This window comes from Paramisgurnus dabryanus, chromosome 22, assembly GCF_030506205.2.
Source record: "Paramisgurnus dabryanus chromosome 22, PD_genome_1.1, whole genome shotgun sequence".
NCBI classification, from domain to species: domain Eukaryota; kingdom Metazoa; phylum Chordata; class Actinopteri; order Cypriniformes; family Cobitidae; genus Paramisgurnus; species Paramisgurnus dabryanus.
In genome coordinates this window covers 14,402,597-14,422,501 of record NC_133358.1, presented here as the reverse complement: position 1 = coordinate 14,422,501, position 19,905 = coordinate 14,402,597, and the positions used below count along the sequence as shown (strand labels likewise).

Here is a 19,905-nt window from a genome sequence, read left to right as displayed (position 1 = left end):
AATGTCTTAAAAATAGGCACCAGAGCAATTTTTGTGGTAACCGTGGTATAAGAGGAATAATTGACTCCAGTCCTTTGAATTATTTGAAAATAATGCACACTTGCGGTGTAACGGCACTCTGCGCATTGCACCTTGGGTGTGCATTATTTTCTTATAATTCAATGGCCCGTCGTCAATTATTCCTTACGTAACAGACCATTTTATCTGCATAACAAATTAGGTGAAATGCTTAAATGTAGGGTATCTAATTTTGAAAAATGCTAAGGGTAGCCGACTAGCAATGAAATCATGATCCCACCCTCCATTTAAATCGCCATCCAAAGCCTCTTTCAAAACACATGAACACGCACAGATCAGACGTCCACATCTCATGTCTCATTCACCAGTGAGAAAACTTTGCAGTTCAACGAATAACATTACCAAAATAACCAACATAAACAACTGGTTTACATCAGAATTAGTTAAAGCAGACTTCCGTTTGTGTAGACGTAGTAACTATATTGTTGCGATAATCCATAAACGATCAAAAATTTTATAAGCAACACAATGTTTCATCAAAGTAGAATATCTGAATCCATCTCAATACAAACATATCGCGTACCTACCTTACCAAAATAAACAGTGCAACCACCCTTTCAGACCCTTTGCCTCCTGCAGCTGTTCGCATCTCGTGGTAAAGCAGTAAAGTTACCAATGTTCATTTAGGTTTTTGCTCTTTGCTGATCCAGACAGTTTTTGCTGATTTTTTTTTTTAAGATGTCTTTTGTTTTGTGGCTCCTGTACAGGTTGTCAATTCAGCAGGAAAGTTTGCCATTCTTGCTGTTTACAGACAGGAGGTGAGCGCACGTGAACGCACTGATGACGTATGATGTCTGTGTGAACAGGCTGCGAAGTGGCATTCAAATTACGCTTATGGATGAGGGACAAAAAAGGCAACGTCCGTTCGGACCGAGACCTTTGATTGGTTGAACATTTTTTGGTCCTACGCCTTTCTACAAATACATTTAAACAACTTAACACAGTGATTGCTATCAGAATGTGAGGAGACTTTTAACCAGCATAACTAAAAATGTTTCTGGATCAAATCATATACCCTGTCTTTAATTATAAAGCTACATGAAGATCTCAGATGGAAAAGCTGCTAAACACCACTTATGTGAAAAATTAGATAATGATATTAACCAAATTATCTCAGCACATATTATACGTTCATCAAATAGTTTCACTTCATATTTGCTTAATCCTCGCCTCAGATCTTCCAGTAATACTGCTTTGTCCAACACAATCTCAAGGCATTTTGTGGTATAGTCACCACATATTTGATTTATTTATTTGTGTTCATGGCCACAATTTTCCTCTTATTTTTGTGCCATAGAGCACAAATGTCTTTTTTGAGTCGCTCAGCACAAATTTCTATAAATAGTTTTTATGTCCCCGAGCACGGCTTTCTTTTTTGTGTAATTTATTGGTTTCTTTTTTTTACCATTGTCACTTGGGGTTGGGGTTAAAACAAATTTCTGTTACATTTCAGACATCCTAACCCAAACCCCAACTCTAACCCCAACTTCAAGCAACAATAGTTTAAAAATCTAAAGACATTTTTTTAGAAACCAATACATAAAATGAAATCCTAATCCAAACCTCAAATCTCCAAAGCGACAATGGTTTATAAATGGATTTTTTTATTTTATTTTTTTATAAAATTACACGAAAAAGAAAGTTGTGCTCAGGGACACAAATAAAAGAATCAAATATTTTGGGACTATACCACAAAATGCCTTGAGGTAGGGTTGCTCTGTCAGCAAAGTCCTCTAAGTGCACGGAAGGAGAAATGGATAAACGATGGCACGCATACGTCAGTTTTTTTTTTCACGGAATATATTAGGACATTGCTCCAGGCCAGATTGGGAATTTGGACAACGTGGGGCTGGTGTTTACAGAAGAGCCATTGGTATAGTAAAAGCATTTAGAAACTAGTTTGGAAACAAACATTATTTTAGAAATGTTATTTGTTGGAGAAACTACACAATGCAGCTTTAAGTAACCTTAAATATTAAGTAACCTAACAATTCCATGAAAAGGAGGTTTAAGGAATATATTAGGACATTGCTCCAGGCCAGATTGGGAATTTGGACAACGTGAGGCTGGTGTTTTCAGATGGGCCATTGGTAGAAATTGGTTTGGGAACAAACATTATTTTAGAAATATCATTTGTTGAAGAAATTACACAATGTAACCTTAAATATTCCATAAAACCATGAACCCAGTATGCACAGCAGGCAGTAATCTGCACAAAACACGAATCATTCAAGGTGACCACCATGTGACGCTGCCCTAAAAATGGCAACACCCCATAATGATCATCATTCATTATTCCATATGGATTTCTAAACTCAAGAACTTCAATCCTGGATGCCGGTCGTAGGTTGGTCCAATGAGATCAACTTCCAGATGTATCAGGCTGACAGGAGGGTCACATGGGAGCTACGCAGGCTGAAGGACGTGCAGTAATCGTCTGGTATGTTTACAGCTTCGAAACTTTCCCAAATATATTGTACATCTGGCAATGTCATTAACTTTATCTAGCTGCATGGCAACAGTCAGTCAATGACAGCTGTGTTCTTGCTCTCCAGCTGCACCCATTTAAGTCCATCAGTGAACCAGGTGGAAGTGGGATGTTTCGTTTTTTAAGTTCAGAACATTAAATTGCACAATAAAGTGCCCAGTGCTTTATCATAAATACATATTGTAAACCTGGTACAGCATCTATATGACACAGCAGACACAACAAAGCTACAAACTGCCATTCAGAATCCACTGCTGCTGTCCATGGTGCTGAAATTCAGTACAGTGCAGAATTAAGCTAAAGTGTGTGAGCATGAGCTATACATGGACATTCATAATATACACTGTCTGTGAACTCCAGGCTAAAGTCTTATAACCTAATAATTACAAGTTTAAAGCATCAAAAATGTATTTAACATTGATTTCAATCTTTGCCATGATCTTACTTAATCAATATTAAAGATATCAAGGTTACATAATGTTCTTTGCATTACGCATTATTATTTTATGTACAAAGCAGTAAATGACAAAAATTACTTTAGATGGGATTTTACAGACAGGGTCACATATGTGCACGGTGGCATATTATACTAAATGCTCCTGTAGCTCAGGCATTAGAGTCTCAAACAAAATGGCCAAGCCTATTGCTTTGGTTTTCAGGAAATGCATGAAGTGATTAATTTTAATTATCAATATATATATATATATATATATATATATATATATATATATATATATATATATATATATATATATATATATATATATATATATATAATATATACAATAATTTATCTCTAGGGTGAACACATTCCTGCTTAAAATTTACAAACATCTACATACCATATATATATCTGGCAGACGGTTTTATGCAAAGCAACTTGCAGTATTCATATGCATATACATTTTATCAACACACTCCTTGGAAATTAAACCCATGAGCATAGTGTTACTGCTTCTGTCATGCTCTACCAGTTGAGATACTATCTGTCTTTTGAATATTTATGACTCCAGATGTTGAACCCCATGCAATTTCTTATTAGACCGTAGACAAAAGGGAAACAAAACTGGTCCAGAAGCACTTTCTGTTTTAGTGTACACTACACAAACATTACAACAAAATAGAAACCAACATAACATTAGACTAGATAAAAATGTTAAACAAACACCTTTAAGACATATATGTACAGTATGTGCAAAATAAAAAACAACTAAAAGATTAAGTTTTTCTAGACCAGTGTTGTTAAGATCTTGTAAAATACAAATTCTATTCATATCCAATATATATACAGTCTTGTTCAAAATAATAGCAGTACAATGTGACTAACCAGAATAATCAAGGTTTTTAGTATATTTTTTATTGCTACGTGGCAAACAAGTTACCAGTAGGTTCAGTAGATTGTCAGAAAACAAATGAGACCCAGCATTCATGATATGCACGCTCTTAAGGCTGTGCAATTGGGCAATTAGTTGAATTAGTTGAAAGGGGTGTGTTCAAAAAAATAGCAGTGTGGCATTCAATCACTGAGGTCATCAATTTTGTGAAGAAACAGCTGTGAATCAGGTGGCCCCTATTTAAGGATTGAGCCAACAATTTCAAGCCACAGTACACAGTGAAGACAGTGATGCATTGAGGTGCAAGCATCATGATATGGGCATGTTTCTCCTACTATGGTATTGAAACCCAGTCTCACCCCATGTCGTCAATATTTGACGACACTTGACCATTCGTCATATGTTGACGCGAAGGGTATACCTTTCGCGTCATTTTTTGACGAACTGGGGACTTCAATACTATTACGTCCGTTGCATTCCCTTTCCTATTTTCTTACCATTTCCGCGTCGGTTTAGGGTTAGATTTACATAATGACATCCCTACCCAAACCTAACTCTAACCCCAACGCCAGGTGACAACTGTTTCATTTCGCGTACCTAACTCTAACCCCAACGCCAGGTGACAACTGTTTAATTTCGCGTAGACTGTTTAATTTTGCGTAATCTAACCCTAAACCGATGCGAAAATGGTAAGAAAATAGGAAAGAGAATGCAACGGACGTAATAGTATTGAAGTCCCCAGTTCGTCAAAAAATGACGCGAAAGGTATACCCTTCGCGTCAACATATGACGAATGGTCAAGTGTCGTCAAATATTGACGACATGGGGTGAGACTGTGTTAGGTATTGAGCCTATTTATCGCATACCAGGGATCATGGATCAGTTTGCATATGTTAAAATACTTGAAGAGGTCATGTTGCCCTATGCTGAAGAGGACATGCCCTTGAAATGGTTGTTTCAACAAGACAATGACCCAAAACACACTAGTAAACGGGCAAAGTCTTGGTTCCAAACCAACAAAATTAATGTTATGGAGTGGCCAGCCCAATCTCCAGACCTTAATCCAATTGAGAACTTGTGGGGTGATATCAAAAATGCTGTTTCTGAAGCAAAACCAAGAAATGTGAATGAATTGTGGAATGTTGTTAAAGAATCATGGAGTGGAATAACAGCTGAGAGGTGCCACAAGTTGGTTGACTCCATGCCACACAGATGTCAAGCAGTTTTAAAAAACTGTGGTCATACAACTAAATATTAGTTTAGTGATTCACAGGATTGCTAAATCCCAGAAAAAAAAAATGTTTGTACAAAATAGTTTTGAGTTTGTACAGTCAAAGGTAGACACTGCTATTTTTGTGAACACACCCCTTTCAACTAATTGCCCAATTGCACAGCCTTAAGAGCGTGCATATCATGAATGCTGGGTCTTGTTTGTTTTCTGAGAATCTACTGAACCTACTGGTAACTTGTTTGCCACGTAGCAATAAAAAATATACTAAAAACCTTGATTATTCTGGTTAGTCACATTGTACTGCTATTATTTTGAACAAGACTGTATATATATATATATATATATATATATATATATATATATATATATATAATTATATACATACAGTACTGTGCAAAAGTCTAAGGCCACAATGCGACCATTAGATGTGTTGTTTTTGCAATTGTATAGTGGTCATATATAATTATTTCTCAGTCTCTTTATTAGAATACAACCAGGAAATACAGGAAATGTGTATGTAGTATTAAAAACAGTATAAAAGTATAAGCTGAAGTGTCAAATATGGTAAACTCCCCTTCCACTGGAGCAATAGCAGGCAGCTGCAGGATCTCTTAAACCTAAATGAAATTAAATCCTAATTTCCAATTCTAATCGAATGACATCAGGACTTCAGTCTCCTCAAAAAAGCTCAAGATGTGTTTCGTGCCAAGAGAGGTCTCACTAAATACTGACTGATGCCTGAAGAAGACATTTAGTTCTGAAAATTGTTTTGTTTTTATTTTTGTGTACATATATAGTGTATTTTCTGTTTGTATCTTAAAAAAGAGTGAAAAATAAATATGGATGGACATTAAAACTTGCTAAAACAACAAAGCCGGTGATGGTGGCCTAAGATTTTTGCACAGTACAGTATATAATATATTGAATCTGTTCAACACAAGACTCTGAACAGTGCCTGAATACTGTATAAATCTGTCAGTTTCAGAGAGTTTATTTGCAACCTAAAACTAAATTAAGTCATTTGAAAGAACAGACAGAAAATAATGGCAGTGGGCAAGTAAATAATGAATGCATAAATGTAATTTAGCGTAGGCTATAATCTGAAAGCCAAAGAGAAATATTTAATAAAATGTAACATTGCTGAGAAAAATTATTGGAAACCTCCATACAAGCGTTTTACCTCAGCCCTCTTTCACTTGACTGATTCAAGATCAGCTTGCAGTGCCTCAACCTGACCACCCTCGCACTTGATCTGAGACCTGTACTGCAAAGAATGATCTAGGAACACATTTGGTTGTTATTCTGCAAAGCATCTGTATTGGAATCCATTACAAACAAATTTGCATTCAGGATTAGAGAGTGGTTAGAGATATTGATCTGTTTTACTAAAGCACCAGGGTATAACACACAGTCTCATCTATTGAATCCATGTCAGCTAAGAGTGTTATTTACACAATGAGTACATTGGAAATAACACATGGATACTAATGACTGTACAGATAAAAGTAATGCATGTGTATTACAAAATACCTTTAACTGTGTATATACATATAAATGATTAAACAGACTAAAATAATACAAAATTAAATAAATATCAACAGCACAAAGTAAAGAAAAGGGTCAGTGTATTTGTTTTGTGCTCTGTTTTATGTCAGGTTATAATTATAGTTACCAGCGTACCACACCAGACACGCATCATTTCCCCTTTTCTAATTCACTTCCTCTTTAATTGGTCAAAATGAAGGGTCTATTCACACACTGTATCATAACCCCCCTCCCCATTATACATTGATCACTTCATTGAACGCACAAATGGCATACCCCCTCTCTTCTCGACATTCAATCAATCAAAACATAAAAGAGCTCCATATGCAGTTAAAATAATGGGTAAATGCCATTAACCATGAGAAAATCTGATTAATCTCTTCTCTCCTCACAGCTATGTTTAGTCATGTCCTCCAAGCCCTCCATAGGCATTTGTGTGTGAGTGGACAATCATACTGAAAGATTTCATTTCTTCAGTATTTAAATATTTAAAATCCTGCGTTTTATGTATTCATACCACAGCATTGGCAAAGAAATGTCCAGGGCATATTTCATTCCAAAAACATAGGATAGAAAGATTTGTTGGTATGTCACTAAGCCACAAAGTCTTAATGGACCTAAACGTACAGTAGGATCTATTTTCGTCAAGCTATAAATTCTCAGTTTTCCTTGAATTTTGGGGTGAGATATGACCGGGACATGACGTGAGGTTCACTCTGCTATACTCGGTCGTAATAACTTACAACGCCCATCAATTTCGATCCATACACCACCAATGTGGTCAATCACAAAACTCATAACTCTTCACAACCCTTCAGAGACCAGGACCATACAGGAAGGAAGTGCATGCAATTCAACCCACTGAAACAAACAGTAAAGCTGCTATTTGTTTGAGTCTGCATAAAGTACAAAAGACATACATCCAAAATATTTGTTTAATGATTGACCCAAGGTGTTAAAATATTGAATGATGGAGAGTGATCCTGGATGAATCAGCTGAGACAACTAGAAAACTAAACATTCATTAATCAAACTTAATCAGGCCAGGCTGTTAATTTTGGTCACAGCAGGAAAATACCGGAGGCTGTATATCGAGGCTATAAGCTGCTAAATTTACAGCACCTGTCTTTACAGGCTGCACACCTCTACAGTACGCACACACACAATAATATCGACATTAGGAGCTGGCTCTCCACCCATCTCTGTTTTCATTAGGGCAGAAAGAAATGGCTTGACAGTCAGCACACACACACACACACACACACACACACACACACAAACATAGTAGACCTGCACAGTGTGCGTTCACAAAAACAGGAGAGCATGTCAGGGTCCTAAAATGTTATACACAACACATCTGCAATAAAAGAAACTATGAAACACATTGCCTGTCCTTGAAATTGTATGAACTATGATATTTCAAAAATGCATAGATATTTTCTAGGTTAATCTAATATGGTTTGACCATATTTTCCGAACCACGGATTGAAAAAACAGCATTTTTCAAAGTCTGGTCTCTGAAAAAGCACAATGGCAAACAATGTAAAAGGGGTGCACGGGGCAAAAACTAATGTGGGTTAGTTGTAACACGGACTGTTTACATTGTTGCACAAGGTTGAGCATTTTGGTTTTCCGGTATTTTTTCATGCTGTCAAAAGACAATCTCTTGCAAATCATTGGAAATGTATAATGTTTTTTTTTCAGAGAGTTATTGATGAATGAGTGTTTTGATGGCATGTAAGTAAATTTAATCATGTTTATTTCGGTTTCTAAGTTGGGTGTGTAAGATACCAAATCCAATGCTATGTCATATGCTATTTCAGTGTCTTGTTGACTAAAACATAGCATCGTTTTGAAATATGTCTACAGCTCTTGGCTAATTTTTGGTGGGCTTGAAAATATTTTGACACAGCGGGGTTAATTGTAACGCTGTGTTACAACTAACCCCTCAGCACTTATGATATGAAAACGGCTAATGTTAGCACAATTCTTGCCGTTGTTTTAAATATACTACACATGAATGATTGCTGGCTTCCAACAAAATAAATCTGCCTTTCTTATCATTTATTTTATGTTTATATCTTTAATATTAATTGAATAAGGTCACATCAAAGATTGAAATCATAATGAAATGAATGGCTAAAATCAGACTTTGATGCTCATTATCTCAAAATTTGATTTTTGAAACTGTAGTTTGGTTATTATTACAGACTGGGTCACATATAAAACAAATTTTTTGTCATAATTGTGCTGCCATTTCTCACATATTTAGACATTTGTATCCATTTATAATTGAACTATTGTTAGAAAAGGGCTGAATGAATGAATACAGTGTGGATAGCTGTCTATTATTGACAGATATATAAACAATATCCACTTCAGGTATATAGACAAAATAGTATTGAAATATTTGCCTGCAAACTTCATTTTGAGCAAGTGTTACAACTAACCCCCTGCCTGTTACAATTAACCCCACCCTTTGGGTAAGTTGTAACGTTTGCACTTCTGTCACACTTCTGTAATTGTCCAAGAATGTTAAGTACTAGAAACAAACTTCAAATGGTCATTTGTAGCAGAGATGTGTGTGTTACTTCTGTAAAAATAAAATTAATCAAACTCAAATATTTTTTGAATGATTGATCCAAAACCAAAAAGCGTTAGGTTGTGCCCCGCGCTCTCCCCTACTATATTTTTGGGTATGATAATTGCACGATTATTATGTATGGTAGCATTTTACTTTATAGTCTTTACATGTACATACTACATACAGTACCTACAGTACTGTGTGACTGAACCTAACTCTAACCCATATTAAGTACATTCGGTCATCATTTGTGCATAGTGGGAAAATATTTTGAGGAATGTTTGTAACCAAACCGTTCAGAGGCCCTTTTGCTTTCCATGATATTCTTTATTCCTACTATGGAGTCAATCGGGATTCCTTTGTAATATAGGTTTGTAACAACATAAAAGTGAGTAAATGATGACAGAATCTGCATTTTTGGGTGAACTATCCCTTAAAGTACTAAATACACATAATGTAAAATAAATTGCAACCAAAATCTTTTTAGAATGTTGTTTCTCTTTTTGTTAAAATGATTGCGTGTTATGAAAATATGTTGCATCTATGTTTGTTTGTAAGTTTAGAAAACACGACACCGGAAATGGCCCCTGTGAGGAGGAATGTGACATTATCAATAATGTATTTACGATCTGACAAGTCCTCGCTCACAGCTGTGTATGTGTGAGAGAGAGAGAGATGTGGTGGTATACCAGTGACTCATTAGACCGTCCTTTGGAATGCTATAAATAATTCATTCATTCATTATTTCATTCATCTAATTATAGACTAAATGCCAGAGCCGTTTACCCTGCGTGTGACATTGTACTCGTGTGTATGAATGTGCATTTGTGTGGCAAGACAAGATTTTAAGCCATAAAGTGCATTATGGGTAAATCACTACAGCGTTCGGGAACATTAAATGGGGTTCTTGTCTACACAGGCAGATCAGAGAAAAGAACAGGGGGATAAATATCATTTAAATCCCAAAGACACTAAGCTCACCAGACTTTGTGACATGGTGCAGACACGAGCCACATCTCACTGGTTTGTTATTTTTGCAATATGACAGGGGAAAGAATGAGATCTCTGTCAGCTGTGGTGTTTTCGTCTCTACAGGGACACATATCCTCAACCCTAGGAACTTAAAGTGACAGTTCACCCAAAAATGATTTATTATTCAATCACACCCTTGTTGTATATTATGATTTTCTTTCTTAGGCTAAACACAAAATGAGATAATTTTATGAATGTCCTCACTCATGTATGATGGCATATATTATTGTAAGAAGAATACTGTGACAATGGTCGAGAAGAGCCATTAACAATACATTGTATACCATTGTAAAAGGCATAACAAGTCGATCACTGAATCCCAGGCTTCTCTTCTCATTGCACAATCATAAATCTTCCTCTCGGGTGTCGGCTAGCTGCCCTGCCCTCAAGACTTCACTGAGACAAACAGAGATAGTTCAGCACACTTAAAAATAAAGGGATAGTTTGCACAAAAATGAAAATTTGCTGTTTGTATACTCACCCTCAGGCCATCCGATATATTGGTGACACATTGTTTTAAGTAGAACAATAAAGAAGAAATTTTGCAGAAACCGCAGTGCTCTGTGATTTATATAATGCAAGTAATGCAACTGTTTCCGACACTTTAATTGTTCAAAAAGCAAATACATCCAATATAAAAGTAATTCCCACGACTCCTGGTGACATGTATTGACATCTTGTAAAGCCAATCGATCGTTTTTGCAAGAAATTCAACACTATTTGCAACATTATTAGCAGTAATGCAGAGCCTTTGCTAAACATGAGCATGATCTTCTTCTGTGATGTTTGTTGGCGGTTTACCCTCCTGCTTTTTACTATTTTATTAGCGCCTGACATAGGGTTGGGAATCAAATTTCCAATTCTGGAATCGGATCCAAAAGTACCGAGCCCCTAAGGTGACATTGGAGTAAAAAATCTAAAGTTTAGTTTCATGTGCTCACGTGAAACTTTTGCGTGCTCACGTGAAACTTTCATGTGCTCACGCGAAACCTTCATGTGCAATATTTTTTTTTAAAGTTTTGTTTCGTTTAAAAAATCAAATAAAGTTTAGTTCCGCGTGCACACGTGAAACTATCGCGTGCGCATGTGAAACTAAACTTTATTTTATTTTTTCTCCATGTCTCCTTAGGGTCTCCGTACATAAGAAAGGAATTGGATCCTTATTAAAAAAATTAAATTTCATTTCTTACAATAATTTCAAATAATTTTACATCATCTGCCAAGACCTGGGTCACCTGACCTATACTGCTCTACAAAGCCAAAGCGCAGTAACTACACATTTGGTCAAAATTGAGTTAAGAGTTGAAATGGGCTTTTTGAGATCTTTTGTGTCTTGTGACAAAGTCTCCTAGTTAAATTTTGTCCCATTTCAGAGAAACGTGTGTGCCAAAATTACAGTAACATGTTTGATTTGCTGGTGTAAAAAACTTTAAGGGCATTTTTCTCAGTTTCAGTGTTTGCGTAGTTACTGCACTTAGCCTTTGTAGGGCAGTATAGCCATCTGTGCACAGTGCGCAGGATCATTTGCTGTAAAACTCATTTTGTTCGCAAATGGACCATGGTGGAAGGCGCTCTAAAGTGTGGCTGCGTTTTGCAAAATCAGAAAGAGACAAAGCTAAGAGTAATTTTTGTAACAAACCATTATGTTACAAGATGGGTGTCACCAGCAATATGGCAAAGCATCTGGGGTTCATTCATTGTATCGAATTTAAAATGCACCCTGTTTAATGCGTTGCCCATGCAGAGTGTGGACTCTGCTGAGTGCTATTTATTAGCCGCTGCCGACAGTGGTGCAGCGGGAGCGGCGGCACATGCTACAAATGAGACCCCCTTCTCCCTCGCTTTGAAAGAAAGGCTCACACAAGAAGGAAATGAGGAGTGTGACAGAACACATATCACAACATTTATAGTAAAAGGGCTGCATGCATTCTTTGTTGCTGGGACACCATCATTTAGTTAGGTGTTACGTTAAGAGGGAAAATTATTAGTGATGCACCGATGTATCGGCCGCCGATATTTATCGGCCGATTTTTGATGAATTTGAAACCATCGGCATATCGGCAATAGCACGAGATAGGCCGATACCGATTGTTTATTAATTAACTGCATAAAGAAATCCATTATATGTAAAAAAATGAGTTAATGTTGTTAATAAAATAAATGCTGAATAGCAAAAACCACCTTTTAAGGTTGTCATGCTGTCTTATTATATTTGTTTTAGCTTAATTTGTGCCTCTTTTATTATGTTGGTCAGTTAAATGTTAATTAGATCCAATCCATGTTCAGTAAAAATAATTTGATGCAGAAATAAACTAGCTTATAGACCAGCTGTATAGTATTGTATACAAGTGTTTAAATATCGGTATCGGCATCAGTATCGGCCAGAAGTTGTCTGTTTAAATTGTTATCGTTTTCGGTCCAAAAAAATCCTATCGGTGCATCCCTAAAAATTATTTAAAAATAATTTTGATGTAGCCTACCAGCCATGTTTGTTTATGTTTTGTAGCCCCTTAATAAGTTTTTTATGTAGCCTACTTTATTGTTTTCAGCTGTAATGGCACAAAATAAATATTTTTGATATACAAAGGCTTGACTGTTATTGTTCTTTGGAATCGAAACCAAGAATTGTTAGGAATCGGATCCAAAAAGCGTAATCGAATTTGGAATCGGAATGGATAAATTTGAAACGATGGGCAACCCTAGCCTACCCATCGCTACTGATTTGATTATAAATTACACATGAAGAGCTAATATGCAAAGGCTGCTAACGCCACCTTCGTCAAAAACCAGATGATGATAACCAAATACTCTCGGCACATATTATATGTTCACCAAATACTTTAGCTTCAAATCAACTTAATCCCAGCCTCAGGCCTCCAGAAATTCCGTTTGGTTCGCAGAATCAGTTAAACGACATGTCAATTTTTCAGCAAAGTCAACTTGTGTCTCTACTTGAATACAACCTGAATGTGGCAGCAGCATGCATCACAGCGCCCCCTAATGTGTGGTTAATTTTCTTCATTTTTATACTGTAATCTGACTTTCATCATTTGCAACTGTTTACTACAGGATGTCTTGTCCAAAAAGAGTTGAGTTTTTTTAGAAGTAGAGGTTTTTGCCAAACAGCTTGCATGCACTTAGAGGGTTTTGCAGCAAAAGATAAAGATTTTTTAAATATGACTAAAGTGACATTTGAGAAAACAAGGTATATCTAAATATGATGTCTACACTGACTCTGAGGTCTACACATCAAGCGCAGTAGGGTTTCCCTATCCTTTAAAGTCGCAATGAAAAGTAAAATAAAAAACTGTAATTTGTTTTGTAATATTGTGGATATTTTTACAAATGATTAATCTGTGAGCTTCATTAATTTTTAGAAATTCATGTGCCCTCATAATCTTTAATCAAAAATGCAAATCTCCTCTCCTCCTAAAAACGCTCTCTCTTTACTTCCGGTCATAATGTATGGCAGGTGGGCGGGGTCTGGGAGAATTTCGCAATTAGCAACACGACCCAACTTCAAATTATCCAATCAGAGCTCGATGGACAAATTCAAATCCAGCCCTGCCTTATTTTATTTCAGAGGCCGGTTTTACTCGGATACACGTCACAACGGGGAAAATTAGGCAATTGATACTTCCATTTCATGGCGATTTTAAACAAAAATAAAAGTCACTTTTGGGCTTTTAAATAAGAACAGAGCACAGTGTAGGATTTTTACTTTCTATTTTATGTGTCTCTAGTGATTCTGTATCTAATGCTAAATCTGTCATCCTCTAACCCATGAATGCACTGAACTTTACTAAAATATTCATAGGCCAATTTTAATATTAATTTCTTGGTATGTTTTAAGAGTCTGAACCCTTTGCCCACAGTGTGCAATAATTGAAGACTACAGAAATCAGTTGGGAAGAAGGGAGAGATTCACAGTTATTCACTGAGTGGGATCACGGGATGTGCTTTACACTTTTCAGTTACAACGTATCGTACATTAATTGCAGTCCAAGGTTTTTGTGTACACATAAATACTTTAAATAGATACAAAACAAAACAATAAATATTTGATGACAAAATGCTCCTTAAAGAGTGGACAGCATATTAACATTCATAATTTATAATATATAACACATACTAACATAAACATTTAAAAAACAATGTTAAAAACTATATGGCAAATGCATTATGTGGTGGTAGTGATGATATCAGACCATGTCCATTAGAGAAGGAAAAATGACTTCACTTAACTTGCTCTGATTGGCCGTACGTTATTCAGTCCTAATGAATCCACTCTCAGCAAAAGTAATTTAACTTCTGCAAGGCACAAGAAGGCTGATAAGACCTAATCGAAAAATTGTTCTTCTCAAAGAAACTCTGTCGGGTAGTGCATCCGAGGTGGGCCAGCCAATCCTGCAATTTGCATTTGAAAAAAATGGTTCATTCGAAAATTGGATGAGATATTATTTGGAATATGATGAAAATGTTTTGGATTTATGCATACTATGTGAGCAACTAAGTGACCATGAATCATAAAGTATTAACAATGCTAAATATTCAAGAAGTGTTTGTAATATGTGTATAAAAGACAGTAATATACAACCCCAAATCAGAAAAAGTTGTCTTTGTCGCATCTTCCTCTTTATGATGCGATGAATGTTTTCTGTGGGTGACAGATCTGGACTGCAGGCTGGCCATTCTTCTGAAATGAGCGCTAATAACAACTTGGGATGTCCTTGTCCTCTTTAGTCCGGATGAAATGGCGTCCCAGTTTTCCAAAAAGATCTTCAAATTTTGATTTGTTGGACCGCAGAACAGTTTTCCACTTTGCCAAAATCCATTATAAATGAGCCTTGGCCCAGAGAAAATGCCTGCGCTTCTGGGTCATGTTTAGATATGGCTTCTTTTTTGACCTATAGAGTTTTAGCTGGCAACAGTGAATGGCACGGTGGATTGTGTTCACCGACAATGTTTTCTGTAAGTATTCCAGAGCCCATGTTATGATTTCCATTACAGTAGCATTCCTGTATGTGATGCAGTGCCGTCTAAGAGCCCGAAGATCACGGGCATCAAGTATGGTTTTCCATGCCTTGACCCTTACGCACAGAGATTGTTCCAGATTCTCTGAATCTTTGGATGATATTATGCACTGTAGATGATGATAACTTCAAACTCTTTGCAATTTTTCTCTGAGAAACTCAGAAAACTATTTTTCGCCGCAGCATTGGGGGAATTGGTGATTCTCTGCCCATATTGACCTCTGACAGACACTGCCACTCTGAGAGGCTCTTTTTATACCCAATCATGTTGCCAATTGACCTAATAAGTTGCAAATTGGTCCTTCAACTGTTCCTTATATGTATATTTAAATTTTCTGGTCTCTTATTGCTACCTGTCCCAACTTTTTTTGGAATGTGTAGCTCTCATAAAATCAAAATGTGCCAATATTTGGCATGACATTTCAAAATATCTTACTTTCCACATTTGATTTGTTATCTATATTCTACTGTGAATAAAATATAAGTTTATGAGATTTGTAAATGATTCCATTCCTTTTTTACTCACAATTTCTACAGTGTCCCAACTTTTTCTGATTCGGGGTTGTAGTATAATGAGAATTTGTCCAAAGGAAAACCCAACACATACATGCAAACCCCACATACTCATATTTAAAGTAAATAAAGTCCATTGAGTGGATACAGTAACCATCGCCTTCAGGAATTACACCTCCGCCAAACCATCACCCGTGAACAGCCTCAATAAAAATGTAATAAATCAAACCCCAGGACACCATCAACTACTTTCTGTAAAACACAAGTTCATGAGATTTCAAACCCTTGAGCTGAAACGAAGATGAGAGAAAAAGTGTGAGGAGGTGAGGGGGAAGAAAAGAGCAGTGTTACTAAAGCAGCTGTCATATATCTCAGTGTGTGAAGAGAAGATGAGATCTCTGGAGGAGAAAGTGATGTTCTTGCACGGCGGGGTGCGGCACTGCACAGTAACTTTAGCCCCACCCCGACCCACTCATCTCTGATTACATCCAGGATAATTCTCTCTTTCCTCTCCTGCTTGTTTTGTGCTTCCTGTTTACCCATTTATCTTTCCAAAAGCTTAAATACCTGAGTTTTACTCTTGCTGTGACTATGCGTGCACACAACAATGTGCATGTGTGCTGGGCTTTCTTTTGTTGCAGACTATTTGTTAGAACAAATGTGTCAAAGCACTATTGAATTTTTAAAAATGCACATCTTTACTAAATATCTTTATGGAACATGATCTTTACATAATATCCTATTTTTGGCTTTTGCTACAAATATACTGTGCTACCTACAGTATGACTGGTTTTGTGGTCCAGGGTCCCAAATATCTAGCTTACGTTTTGGTTAACCAGTACGATGTGGGAGGGGGACCTGTTAATGCTCAACATAAGTATGGAGACGTCTACTAAAGGCATGCACACATTCATTGACCTCTGCACGAGTACACAATTTGTTGATTAAGGTTTTTGAAGGCAACATCAATTCCTGGATAAATATGTTTACATATCCTGCGATCCACGGAAATGGAGTGCAATGTTGGAATTTCAAGATTAATGGGGATGCTGAGCATTCCGCCGCACACACACACAAATGCAAACTACATCTATGCATCAGCGCACAGTAAAGTGGTAATCCTAATGCAGTCCCATTCACCACTCGTTCAAGCCTCTCTCTCTTTCTCTACACATCTGCCTCCACTTTCAGCAGCTTGTCTCTTAAATTGGATTAACAGTGTGGAGGTCATAAAGAGCAAGAACTGCAGGGTAGAAATTTTGGAGTCCCAGAGGAGCCGAGCCGGACCACAAATTGGGACTTTATTTAACCAGGCGTTTGGCATTTAAATGGAATGGCCAATGCAGGCACAATGCTGTTTACAACTGAATGTAAAATGCATATCAAATGCATCTTCTGCGAACATCTGTAATCAGATTTCCTTAATGGTCCCTGTTAGGTTACTACATATATTTATTACTTACTACATTAGTGCATTAGTTCATGTTGATAAAGCCCAAAAAATTGCATGGTTGCTACCAAATATACACTAACTTATATCAAAGTGTTTGGGATTTTTCAGATTTTCTGATCAAATGTGCTTTTAAACTCATATCTAACGAATTCTTCAGGAAAACTATATCGCTTATTGTTATACTTCATGTTAGCGAATGCATTTACTAATGTTAACAAATACAACTTTACTGTAAAGTGTTACCAATATGACTTTTAGTTTTTGTTTATTATTTTACTCTAAAAAGTCCAAATTAATCTTTTAGCATATTTAAGCATAATCCATTAAATCAGATTAGACAATTAGCATCACGTTCCAAATTATAATGATATTACACAGTTCCCCGAAAATAGTCCTCAGCTATTGAAAGTTAAAAGGGAAGTATTTCCGGGCGCTCCGTAATATCATTGTGCATGCTGCAGTCATGTTACAGCAGCAAAGTCCTTGATTATTACGCCAGAATGAGAGTATAGTTCCTAACCATATAAATTAAATAGGAAAAATATCCAAACTCTTTAGTCATTTTGAGTGTGATGCTAATGGTCTAATCAGATTCAATGGATTATGCTAAGCTATGCTAAAAGTGGTGGTCCCGCCAGACCGGAGATCGGCTGAATGGATTCCAAAGCGGTAGAAATCAAATGTTTTACTCTAGGGGAGATGGAAAATGAGCATATTTTCAAAAAAAAGTGGATTGTACCTTAAACCATCATTTTTTTGTCCCAAATAAATAAGTAGCCTACACTAATCCCTGAAAAATGTCCTCCATTATGCAAGTGTTTTAGTTTTATGCACACATTGCATGATTTCTCTCACTCAACAAGAAATTTGATTTTAGATTATTTAAATCTCTGAATTTGAGAATTTGACCCATCATGCATTGCAGCATGCATAGATTAAAAGCTACTGATATATGAGTGTTGTTTTGCTGTTTATTGTCTTTATTTCCACTACTGCAGATGTTATCATTGTTGCTTATTATTTTGTTACCTTTGCAAGGTTGCCTCTTTTTTAAGAGGTTGTCTGGGCTTACAGTGTATTTCAGAATCGGTTTCTAGCTAATGTTTATATATGTAATGTATGTACTTTCTATTTGCTTGTTGTGATATACATCAAGAATGATAATAGAATTGGGCAAGCAGAAATGCACCTTAAGTTTCTCAGCTCATGTTTACAGCAGATTGTTCATGCACATTTTATGAAGGATGAATTGAATGCTGAAGCTGCCACGAGACCTTACTAACATAACAGTATTCGAAACAGACAGAAGGGAAGAGTGAAGTGATGTAAGGTAAGTGTCATCCAGTGACGAAACATGTCTGAATAACCAAAGAGACATAAATGGATAAAGTATAACATGCTAAAGAAAGAGGAGATATAGGCAGAGAGGGTGGAGTAGCAATGCAATGAAAAGTGAAGAAAAATGAGTATTTGATGGAAGAGAAGTGTGTTAGAGAAAATGTAATAAGACAATGAGAAGTCAGAGGAAAGCTAAATAAGGGCATAAAGAGAAAAAGACAGTGTGTACTAAGGAGAAAAAGGGAAAGACCACTGTTGGTTTCTGTTTTTTGTTAGTTAAAGGTCCCATTCTTTCTGTGTTTTTAAAGCTATGATTGTCTTCACAGTGTGCGATATAACTATATTCATGTTTCACGTGTACAAAAAAACTGTATTTTTCACACTATTTACGTATCTGTACCGCTGTTTTCTTTGACCTAAAAATGGGCTGATGTCTTCCTTGTTCTATGAAGTTCCTCCTTCAGAAAACGTTTCGAGTTCTGATTGTGTAGTTTGTTTAGTGTTTTGTGATTCGACAGCAGCTTAGCATGCCGTTAGCATAGCTGGCGACTGACGTATTCCTGTGGGCGGAGTTAAGTCAAAAAACTGTTCTACTGACGTCATTAAAGCAGGAAGTAAAGGGCTGTAGGCTTTGAAAGACGAATTATTTTAAAGAAAATATATCGACTGACAGTGAACATTGAGCTTTATTATTTTACAGGTATTATTTATGCTATTATAGCAACATTACACACTAACTAGGGTTTAAATAATGGGATCAGAAAGAATTTGATCTTTAAGGGCTGTCTAGCTAGCATTTGGTTAGTTTAGCTAATCAAAACCAGCAAACCAGACCAGCATGCCTTAGCTGAGAGACTATAAACTCGACTTTTCTGAAGTGATGCTTGAAGAGATGTCTTGGTCACCTACTGGCAATACTGAGAATGTAAAACATACTTGAATTGTTTTAAAATGGTAAACAATGTATGTTTCAGGCCTCAGTTCGTTCAGAGCTCCCCCAAAAGATATGCAAAGGATTATTGCTAAAGAATTGTTGAAGTGCAATGAAATCAGTTGTGATTCCTCATAAACTACACAGCGAATACTAACATACGGACACTGATCTATATTAAGCCACAGCATCAGTTAAGCTTCTGTCACACTTTGTCAGATCAACAAATGCTAAGGGACTTCACAGTTACAGTTTATGTCTGCAAAAACAAGTGAATGAGAGAGAGAGAGAGAGATCCTTTTAGAAAATTAAAAGTTGTGATTTTCTAGGCAGATATTGCTAGGA

General features: G+C 36.4%; 1 protein-coding gene across 3 annotated transcripts in view; it reads right to left on the bottom strand.

The window, feature by feature from the left end:
• Window positions 1-19,905, bottom strand: part of myripb (myosin VIIA and Rab interacting protein b) — a 150,012-nt gene that overhangs the window by 62,985 nt on the left and 67,122 nt on the right. The gene's annotated exons all lie outside the window — the stretch shown is intronic.